The 12,111-nt window shown below is 40.3% G+C and overlaps 1 non-coding gene across 1 annotated transcript; it reads right to left on the reverse strand.

Moving 5' to 3' along the window:
* Positions 1–10,799: 10,799 nt before the first annotated feature.
* Positions 10,800–10,906, reverse strand: LOC145065209 (small nucleolar RNA R71). Its single transcript, XR_013688355.1, has one exon. It is a non-coding gene; the product is annotated as a small nucleolar RNA R71 (small nucleolar RNA).
* Between the last annotated feature and the right edge of the window lie 1,205 nt (positions 10,907–12,111).

The following is a 12,111-nucleotide window of genomic DNA, read 5'->3' on the forward strand; positions in this document are numbered from 1 at the left end:
TGATAAGAGAGCAGGGGTCCAGAAGGGCCGCATTTGTGGCAAGTGCGGCAAGAGTCATGAGGGATTTTTCCGATCAGGGATTTGCTACAAATGTGGCAAGGAGGGGCACATGGCGAAGGAATACCCTAAGGGATTTGCGGTTTGCTTTTATTGCAACCAGACCGGCCATCAGAAGGTCGAGTGCATCAGCTCACTCAGGGATTAGCCCAGACTTCTACTCATGTTGCCTTGTGTGCTATAGATGGTCGGCCGGTAAAGGCCGAGGATCCGAGGGCTTGTGGGAGAGCTTTCCAGTTGACTGCGGAGGAGGTCTATGCAGCGCTTGATGTTGTTTCTGGTACGTATCTCCTTATTCATATTGTTTTGAGATTTCTTTATACTTACATTGTGTTGTATATAGGTACTTTTCTTGTGAGTTATGTGCCTGCTTTGGTGTTATTTGACTCGGGTGTGAGTCGATCTTTTCTATAGCCGACGAGCATGCGGTTTTTGCCACCGATGTATTCCGGGGATGTGTGTTAGAGATTTTCGGTGCTGAGGTCCCTATAGATCTAGTGTCAATAGCGATGGGCGATGTCTGTGTCATAGTAGGCATAGACTGGTTGAGCCGGTTTAGAGCTGTGATTGACTGTGAGCGTCAAATGGTGACCATATGAGACCCTAGTGGGGGAGTGCTTACTGTGTATGGCGAGGGGACCAGATATGGATCAGCTTTTTGTTCTGCCGCCAGTGCGAGACAGAGTTTACAGTAGGGATGTATGGGTTATCTAGCATATGCGATGGATACGAGAGTTGCCTCTGAGAGGGTGAGTTCTACCTCCGATGTTCCGGTTGTGTGTGAGTTCCTGAATGTTTTCCCCAAGGAGTACCGGGTGTGCCTCCCAAGAGGCAGGTAGAGTTCCGGATTGATTTGATTTCGGATGTGGCGCCTATTGTCAAGGCACCTTATCGCAACTCCAGGAGTTGCTAGGGAAGGGTTTTATTAGACCGAGTAGCTCACCATGGGCAGTCTCGATCCTTTTTGTCAAGAAGAAAGATGATTCACACCAGATGTGATTTGACTACCGGGAGTTGAACAAGTTGATGGTCAAGAACTGTTATCCACTACCGAGGATTGACGGTTTATTCGATCAGTTACAGGGGCGTCTTGGTTTTCCAAGACTTATTTGAGTTCTGGGTATCATCAGATGAGAGTTTGTGAGGAGGATATCTAGAAGACGGCCTTTACGACTCGTTATGGGCACTACGAGTTTGTGGTGATGCCTTTCGGACTCACTAATGCACCGGTAGCGTTCATGGATCTCATGAACTGGGTGTGCAGGTGCATGTTGGATCGGTCGGTGATCGTGTTCATCGATGACATTTTGGTGTACTCGAGATCCAGAGAGCAGCACGGGGAGCATCTTCGGGAGATTCTCGAAGTATTGAGGATGGAGAGGCTTTATGCCAAATTCTCCAAGTGTGATTTCTGGTTACGAGAGGTCCAGTTCTTAGGACACCTTATTAACCATAATGGGATTTTGGTCGATCAGGCCAAGATTGAGGCAGTTATGCGATGGGAGGTGCCAAGGCCCCCGTCCGAGATTAGGAGTTTTCTTAGCCTGGCAGGCTACTACCAGAGATTTATCAGGGATTTCTCTAAGATTGTCGTTCCTCTTACTAGATTGACCAGGAAGGGTGTTAATTTTGTTTGGGGGCCCGAGTAGCAGGCCTCTTTCGAGACTCTTCGCCAGAAATTGTGCGAAGCCCTAATGTTAGCGCTTCCCGAGGGAGTGGAGGACTTCGTAGTTTACTGTGATGCATCTATATTAGGGATGGTTGTTGTGTTGATGCAGAGGGGGCAGTTGAAGCCTCACGATATGAGGTATCCCACATACAATTTGCTGTTGGGGGTGGTGGTGTTCGCCCTCAAGATTTGGCGCCACTATCTTTATGGTGTCAGGTGTACCATATATACGGACCATAAGAGCCAGAAGTACCTTATGGATCAATCCAATCTACATATGAGACAGAGGAGGTGGTTGGATGTGGTGAAAGACTATGAGTGTGAGATCTTGTATCACCCTGGCAAGGCTAATGTGGTAGCCGATGCCATGAGTCGCAGAGCGGTGAGTGCTCTGATCCGAGACGTGTGCATGAGGATGACGGTGAAGAGTCCAGTCTTAGATACCATTCGAGAGGCCCAGGTGGAGGCCATGAGACCAGAGAACTATAAGAGAGAGCAGGTGATTGGGCAACTTTCTGAATTTGAGACTGATGGTCGAGGGCTTATGACTTTCCGTGGGAGGATATGGGTGCCATATACAGGTGGAGCTCGACGTATTTTTATGGAGGAGGACCATCAATCAAGATTCCCGATCCATCCAGTGGCCACCAAGATGTATTTGGACTTAAAAAGGGATTATTGGTGGCCTTGTATGAAGATAGATGTGGCTTGGGTAGTCGAGAGGTGCTTGACCTGTCACCAGGTCAAGGCGGAGCATCAGCATCCTCATGGCAAGTTACAACCCTTAGAGGTTCCTCAGTGGAAGTGGGAGCAGATTTCTATGGATTTTATCACCAAATTACCGAGGACCGCACGATGCGTTGATGCGATATGGGTGATTGTAGACCGATTGACAAAGAGTGCTCACTTTTTGGCGATTAGTGAGAGCTCTTATGTTGACAAACTGGTCGAGATCTACGTTTGAGAGGTGGTGGTGCGACACGGGGTGCCAACATTGATAGTGTCAGATTGGGATGTGCGGTTTACTTCCAGGTTTTGGAAGAAATTTCATGAGGAGTTGGGTACCCAGCTGCACTTAAGTACAACTTATCACCCACAGACAGACGAGCAGAGTGAGCGGACGATTCAGATGCTCGAGGACATGCTGCGAGCATGTGCTACGGACTTCGGTGGAAGCTGAGACACATACTTTCCCTTGGCTGGGTTTTCATACAACAACAGCCACCATTTTAGTATAGGTATGCCTCCTTTTGAGCTCTTATATGGGAGGAGGTGTCGGACTCCCATCTGTTTGGGATAGGTAGGGCAAAGAGTAATGGGGAGCACAGAGATAGTGCTCAAGATGACATAGCAGATCCAACAGGTCAGACAGAGGTTACTGACGGCTCAAAGTCGTTAAAAGAGTTACTCTGACCGGCATCGTTCAGAGCTAGAGTTTCAGGTCGGAGATTTTGTCCTCCTGGAGGTATCCCCATGGAAAGGGGTGATCCGATTTAGGAAACCAGGCAATTTGGGGCCTAGTTACATTGGTCCTTTCAGAGTGATCGCTTGAGTGGGTAACGTAGCTTATCGGTTGGAGCTGCCTCCAAAGTTGAGTCAGATTCATAACACCTTCCACGTGTCCCAGCTGAGGAAGTGTGTAGCCGATGAAACGGTGGTGGTTCCTCTAGAGTACATTCAGGTAGATGCGAGCCTGAACTACATTGAGAGGCCGATAACGATCTTGGATAGGAAGGTGAAGACCTTGAGGAATAAAGAGGTGCCCTTGGTTTAGGTTCAGTGGCAACATCGGAAGGGATCTGAGTGTACTTGGGAGTCAGAGTCCGAGATGCGGGAGCAGTACCCAGAGTTGTTTCATAGGATGACTTCGAGGGCAAAGTCTGGTTCTAGTGGTGGAGAATTGTAACATCCCAACTCTCAGGCATAATATTTAATTATTTGCATTCATAATGTTAGACCAACTCGACGAGTTGTATCCCTCAATTCACTGAGTAGAGGAGTTAATGACCGCGTCATTTCTAGAGTCTACTCGACGAGTCGGAGGACCTTAAGCCCTCATTTCCGCCTCCTTATCATCATAACCCTCTATGAGAAACCCTAATCATGTGTATCCATTTGAGAGAGAGAGAGAGAGAGAGAGAGAGAATCTAACTTTGGGTGTTTTAGTGCACATTTGGAAGAAGAGTGAAGAGCATCAAGCCTTGGAGTGAGAAGAGGCTTGTGGATCAAGTGTTTCTATGTGGTAGCTTCAGTTTGGAGGTAAAAAGTTACCACCTTGAGCATTTCTTTTGATAGATCTCTTTCTAGGGAGTTTTAGGGCTTTCCCCCCTTATCTTTGTTGGATTAGGTGTCTAAGCCCATAACTATAATTGGTATGTACTTGACCCGAGAGTAGCATGGTCCATTTGGGTTGCATATCACCAGGACAATTTGACAGGATGGACTTTTGAGAAGAGGTTATTTATCATTTGTTAATATATTATAAGTTCTAATATATTAATATGAAATCATATTATTTAATACTATTGATCAAGAATTAATTTGGAATTAATTTTGTGATCAAAAGAGACTAATTAAATATGAGGGGTTGATTTGGTAAAATCATTCATTCTTATGGTGTGGGCTAAATGATCCATGAATCCTTAGGTTGGGCTAAACCCATATGACAACCCATGGATAATCAATGGAGGTTTAAACCCATGGAGCCTAAGGAATATGGATGGTCATGCACATTAGGGTTTACATGGTGTAACCCTAATCTTGCCAAACTATATAAGAAGCCCCTTAGCATCCAAAATTGGCAACTAGAGACACTAGTGTTCTTGGAGATCATTGAGCCGATTTTGGTGCAAGAAATACTCTCTCAAAAGTATCCTTTGTTCTAGGTGTGTTGTGATTCCATTTGAGGTGCAACACTTGGGGCACTAAGTTCTTAAAGGCCAAACTCAAGAAGTTCTACAAGCTACAACAAAGAGGTAATTCTATAACTCTCTTTTATGTTGATTATGTCATTTCCATGCTAGTTGTAGGCTTAATGCTTTGGAAACAGTATTGCATGTATAATTAGAGAAAACATAGATCCAAAGCATATAGGGTTTTATCTACACCGTGGGATGTTGTAGTATACTAAAACCCATCAGTGGTATCATAGCCTAGGATTGTTTTCCACTATAATTGATGTTTAATTAGTTTTCAAAGCAAAAAAAAAATCGAATTTTCTGCATTCTGGATAGTGAACTCGCCAAGTCCACTGGGGGGCTCACTGAGTCTACTCAGAAAAAGTCCAACTCGACGATTCCAGTTCATGTACAAGCCGAGTTGGTGCTCCAGTGGGCAGTTTTAGAGTTTTTTGGCCTGTTTTGGATTAGAATCATTACCACAAAATGGTTTAGTTCATAAAATATGATTATGTTGATATGGTAATGATGATTCTCATCCAAATAAAAGATAATTGTCAAAGTTTCATGATTTGTGTTAGTTTATGATTAGGCTAATTTCTTGGAACTTGTTTGATATGAATTATCTTAACTTATGAGTTTAATTAGATCATAGACATATTGTGTGGTTTTGTTAGTTACAATTTTTGATCTACATGTTTTTGATGAAATCCATAACTTGTCCTCAAGTTATGGAAAGTGAAAAGTCTCATTTTTAAATGTCATCATAAAATGGATTTAAGTTTGTCCTCAAGTTATGGAACTTGAAGAGTCTTTTACATAAATGTTTTTATGAACTCCATTACTTATCCTCAAGTTATGGAATGTCAAGAGTCTTTTCATAAAACCTATATTAAACTCATAAGTTATGGAAACCAAAAGTTTTTCAATACTTCAAAACTTGCCCTCAAGTTTTTGAAATTTGTAAATGCAAAGTCTTACTTTGAAACATTTAGTTCCAAACCATAGAATTTTAAAAAAGTTTAAAACTCAACCCTTATACTATTATAATATTATAGTTTTAATATATATATATATATATATATATATATATATATATATATATATAAGAGTAAAGTTAGTCATATATATATATATATATATATATATATATATATATATATATATATATATATATATATAAGAGTAAAGTCAGTCTTACCGTTAGTAGGCCTCATTCACGAAGCCGGTCTATAAAGGGGGGGTATAAGGTTACTGCATATAAAATGGCAGTTTAATGGGTGTCAACTCTAACCCACCGCTTCCTTGACAGGTGGAGGGTCGTTAGCCGAACGGGTAGGATATGATATTTAATTCTCATTAAAAGTATAATGAAATAATAAGTAACTAAACACTTATAAATTCCCAATCTTAGTTACTTAGGAAAACGTGAATTTGGTGCTAATTAACCCATGAAATTGCACTTTGCACCTTGTTAAATCGTTAGTGGAGTGTGTGTGGTTAACCGACACACTAATCTGGGACTGACAGTGTGTGGCAAAGGGTAGCCTGATGTTAATCATAGATCAATGGAGCGTGTGTGGTTAACCGGCACATTCATTAGGTGGTTGTAACATTGGGTGTACCAAGCTAATTTGCATGGTTACTAACACCTTGTTTGTGATCCTCAGCATCCCAGTTACAAACTTGAAGGGCACAATCGAGATTTAAACATTCCATTGAATTATTCAATGAATCCTAAAGGATCTAGGAGTTTCAATCCATTTAAAACCTAATGATCAATTTTGTTTTTCATGGTGGAAATTGGTAAATCGTCATTTACCTACCTTCAAATATTTTACATTCGGATTACGGCGTCCCTCTTCTGAATTGTAAAATGTTGTGTTGGGTCCTAGCCTTAATATTTCATTTGGGTGTTATATTGAGGACTTAAATCAGCTAACTTGAATTTTTCCGATTGTAGATGTCTAGTTCAGACTACTATGGTCTTCCCGAATCCTTTCTTCATAAAGATGATATTCCACAAGACGATCAAGGTGAAAGATTAATCCCTTCTTCGTGTTGTAGTGGAACTTCACTTCCTCCACCTCCTTTAATAATTCTCCCTAACCCACAAGCTCAAGGTCACTTAAAGCCCTATTGGCAGGAAGGAAAGTTTGTATGTGCTCATGTCTTGGAGATGAAGTTACAAATTTGACAGGCTGGGAGAGTTGGGTGTCGAAATCTCGAGGAAGTTGGCTGCTGATTTGGTTCTTCAGTCACTCCCTGAGTCGTATAATGAGTTCATTAAGGACTACCATGTGACAAACCATGACAAGGCCCTTATTGATCTTACTTATTTGCTTGTTGCTGTTGAATAACCATTGATTTGGCGCACTGGAAAAGCAAATTTGATTGGAATATCTACTTCTGAAACTTCCATGGACATTGACAATCGTAACATTGGAAGTCCAGAAAAGCTTTCTATTCCCAACGGAAAGGGATCGACCCGGTTGACCAAATGGTAAAGAGAAAGGCTAAGTCTAAGATTGTCTCATGTTCCAATGCAAAAGAAGCCATTTGTTTCTACTGACATTTGAAAGGACATTGGAAGTGAAGCTGACCTGACTACCTGAAAGATCTGAAAGAAGGTAGAATCAAAAAAGTTTGACTCTGCTTCAGGTAAGTCCACTATCGAAATCTATTTAGTTCCTAATTGTTTATTCTTAATACATGATGTGACAAGGTTGCATTTTCATGTTTTGTTGGATCATGCAAAAGGAAGGAAGCTTAAAGGAAGAGTAAGCTGAATTTGGTCGCGAAGATGGATTTCAATCGCATGGTTCGATGATCGGATTTTTGAGCTGCTGCTTAAAGAGTTATGATAGATTGCTTAGAAATATGTAGTAACATAGTTTTCATTTGTAATTGCATTGCAAGGAAAAAAATTTCCACATTTTATAAATAAATAAAATTTTGTTTTATTTTATTATATCTCCTTGCAATGGCATTTGTAAAAATTGATGTTTGTATGTTTTTATGTTAGCAATATGAATTTGATTCTTTCGTTTGTGGTAGTGTCGTGAATTTACCCAATAAGGAAAGATTCTCCTCACCCAAGTTTCAGTTTGATAGAAACTTGGATCATGAAACTTGTATTGTATGATGAATGAGAACCTTCATCTTTGGGAAATTAAGACTAATTCCATGTTCACATGTATATGTGAGTCAAGTGAAGGACTAGGGGATTGGGTACATTGGGTGTGCACTGTTCAAGTCCACCACAGAGAACTATAAGACTATTTTTCATGATTTACTAAAGTTTAGTAAATATGGTTGTGCTTACAAGTTTAAGCATAATTCTGAATCATTGGGAAAGTTTCAATGTATGGCAGAACGAATGAGAAGAATCAAATTAGGTAGAAAGATAAAAGTTTCTTCAATCTAAAAAGATTAGAGAGTACTTTAGTATCGTGTTTTATAATCATCTTAACGATTATGGAAAACCATATCACAATTAATCCTCTAAGGATATCTTATTGCACTTGTATGGCTAAGAAGAGGAATCGTGAATTGTTGAAATGGTTAAATCAAAAAGGTGAGTCATACTTCGTTCCACGAACAAGTCTTAGAGTCATACTCCAAGATTGTAACTTGAGTGACATAATCATAAGAAAAGGGTATAACACTTGTCAAATGTAGAGTAAAATGTTTTCTACTCTTGTACATTTGAAATTGGTAAGTTGTGATGTTTTGGATAAAACGAAGACCAACTAATACCAATTGATTGAAGTGTTTATCTTGATAAGAATCCGCACTAACTCTTTAATATTTGTTTGTTAGTGAATGGTTGATATTTGCATATTTAGCCTCATAATAATTATAGATTTTTATCATTTATTAGCTAATTTGTTGCATTTCATGGACAAAAGGTACTTAAAAGTGTTTGAATTATGTTTTCAGTCCAAAAGTGAAACTCGGAAGCAAAAGGAAGCAGGAGAAGCGGTTGGGAGCTTGGGAATTGAACAAAGAAGAAAAACACCAAAAACAGCACCTACTCGGCGAGTCCGAGCGAATATTCGAGAAGATAAAGACTTGGAGACTCAGAGACTTATCGCATACGGGGATTGAGAGATGGACTCGGCGAGTCGGCACCTGACTCGACGAGTCGTTTCGCATATATAAAGATAACTTCTCAGATCGACAGAAAAGAATTTTGGAACCCTTCTGGAGAGATTAGCTGTGATTGAAAAGCCAGAAGAACCTTGGAGAACGAAGATACAACCTAGAATCCAATTCCAAAGGATATTTGAGGCAAATTTCATCATTCTACTTAATCTTTTGTTTTCCATTATGGCTAGACAATTAGAATTCGTTTATTTGCTGTTATTTATCTCAATCATGAGCTAAAACTCTTAAACTTTTGTTTGGGGATACAAAATTGAGACTATGGTTTGATTATTGGTAGGATTAATTCAATGTTGGTGATTTTTGTTATTTTTAGCTTGCTAAAGAACCTTGTGTGTGAATGATAATTAATTTTCTGTTAATAGGAAGGTAATTAAATAGTATGAACATCTTTTGATTATCAACCTCATATGTTTATGTGACCACTTTATCATATGTCTAGGATTAATGAACATGAAACTAGAATTAATAAGAAAATTAAGTAAATTCATGTGTGAGCTTGTGTGATGACCATCAACAAGAAGTTAACTAAAGGACCAAATTAGTTAACCATTGCAAGTCTAAATTAACCCGAATAATTAATCTAGTGAATTTAATTAAATTAGACAACTGATCACTGTTTGAGTTAGATTATTCACTAAGGGTTAGTGTAGCGAACGCGAAATTAATCACTTGAGTCGGTAGCCAACAAAAGAGTTAATCCATTGCACTATTACCATAAAATCAACGATAGGATCAATTGAGTTGAACTAAACAGAAGTTCCTTCCCATTATTGAATCTAGTTAATTCTTTGCTTTTCTAGCTTTTAGATTAAGTGATAGTTAGTAAGTTTCTAGTCTTGTAAAACTAGAGAAAACCCCTACATAATAATTAATTTAGATAGAATTCTTTTTTAGTTTTAATTTAAAGTTCCTTGTGTTCGATACGCTACTTATTTAGCTATACCACAATTGATAGGTCCACTGCCTTTGTGTGTTTATTTAATAATTAAAAGCAGGTTTAAAACTAAGTTGTTTTACACACATCAAGTTTTTGGCGCCGTTGTCGGGGCCCGGGGAACGGTTCTAAATTAGCATTAAATTCTATTTTTATCGATCTTTTGTGTGAGAATTATCTTACACAGAGTTAATTCTTAGTTAAATTAGTAATTAGTAGAAGTTCTAATAAAAATCCGTTTTTAAAAGTAATTAATTTTTTTTTTCTGTTTTTGCCTTTAACGCGCCGAGTGCACTCGTGCCGACTCGGCAAGTATATCTCTGTTACAGTTTGAATTTTTATTTATTTATTTATTTATTTGTTCTTGTTACGCGTTTTTTGTTTTGTTTACAGCTGTTTCATGACCCGAGGATTTGATACACCTCTGGTCCCTCCTCTCGAAGACCCGGAATCCGCACTAAGGAGGAGCAAAGGAAAAGCCGTTGGAGAATCCGTTTCTTCAAAGAATTCGCCACTAAAGAACCTAAAGTTCGTTTTCAGCAAGAAGAGGAGAAGCAAATCAGGAGCATCCAGCGCCTCTTTGACAATCGAAGACCCAATTAAAGAAGACACCGAGTACGAGACCGAGGAAGAACAAGAACCCGCATACGAGCACGAATCCGATTTTGAAGACGAATTAGCCATCACTATGGCTAATATCGATGAAGTCTCCATGGGGGAATGGAAGAAGAGGATGCGCGATGACGCTAGCCCGGGACTTGTGCAGCCCGCAATTCCCGCTACCGCTACTTTCAAGCTAAAGGGTCATATTCTCGCTCAACTCAAGGAGATCCCTTTTTATGGAAAAGACCACGAAGACGCCTACAAGTACTTGGATGAAGTAAATGATGTGGTTGACTACTTCAATGTTCCAAATGTGTCATGCGAGACCCAGCTACTTCACATGCTTTCGGTCACATTCAAGGGTGCTGCAAAGGATTGGCTCAAGTCACTTCCTCCTGGGTCGGTCACCACATGGGCCAAGATGAAAGAAGAGTTCATAGACCACTTTTGCCCGCCTTCCAAAATAGCCAAGCTAAAGAAATCCATTGCCAACTTCGAGCAACAACCCGGAGAATCCCTTTATGAAGCGTGGGAAAGGTATAAAGGTCTTCTTAGAAATTGCCCACACCATGACCTCAATAGCCAACAAGAGGTCTCCATCTTCTACGATGGAGTCAATGTCACCACACGGCAATTGCTCGACTCGCAAGGCCCACTCACGAAGAAGGCACCGCCGGTAATCAAGGAGTTAATAGAAGAATTCTCTAAACATTCTAGAGAATACCACAACCCAAAAAATGAAGTAAGTCGGGGGGTAGTGAACTCGGCAAATGATGGCAGGGCGGCGATGATGGCTAAGCTCGATAGTCTAGATAGAAGGATGACAAAAATGGATCAAATAATCCATGCTATTCGAGTTGGATGCGAGAACTGTAGAGGGCCTCATCTTACAAAGGATTGTGACTTGGATGAAAATGGAAACAAGAAGGCGCAAGTGTTCTACTCAAGCGGCGATCGATACGACGAGAATTGGTGGAAACCGAAAAAGGAATGGCTCCCGTATGAAGAATACAAGAAGGCTAAGGAGGAGAAATACAAGCAGAAAGAGAGGGGATTTTATCAAAAGGAAGAACCGGTTATGGAAAAGAAAGCTGATTTAGAAGAAATGTTCACTAGATTCATAGCCGCGTCCGAAAAAAGACATAATGATCATGATGCTGCAATACAAGAGACCAGAAATATGCTAAGGAATCAACAGGCATCTATTCTCAACATTGAGAAACAGCTAGGACAACTTGCACATCAAGTGAACGAGAGAAGACCGGGTCAACTTCCAAGTAACACCAAAAATAATCCGAGAATGGAGAATTTGAACGTTGTGACTTCCAGACATGAAGAAATTTTCACACCTGCACAGAAGATCTCCAAGGTGAATACAGAAAAGGCAGAAGAGTCAGCTCTAGCTAAACCCGACCAAACTCGCCGAGTCCCTCTAATGGACTCGACGAGTCCATGCGCTGATGACAGAACTGATATTCCCTCAAAGCCATACAATCCCCCTTTGCCATTCCCAATCAGAGCCATGTCTGGTGAAAAGGTTAAAGCATATAAAGCCTTCTTGGAGCATGTTCGAGCCCTTCAAGTCAACGTTCCTTTTGTACAAACAATGCTTCAAACACCCAAGTATTTTAACTTGATAAAGGGTCTCTTTGCTGCTAGAAAAGATTTAGCTGCACTTGCGGAGATAGTATTGAGTGAGCTACCAGAAAAGAAGGGCGATCCGGGGAGCATCATAATTCCTTGCCAATTTGGAAATATACTTGCCACTCAAGCGTTGACCG

Source organism: Lactuca serriola, chromosome 7 (assembly GCF_051521515.1).
Source record: "Lactuca serriola cultivar US96UC23 chromosome 7, Lser_US96UC23_V15, whole genome shotgun sequence".
NCBI lineage: Eukaryota > Viridiplantae > Streptophyta > Magnoliopsida > Asterales > Asteraceae > Lactuca > Lactuca serriola.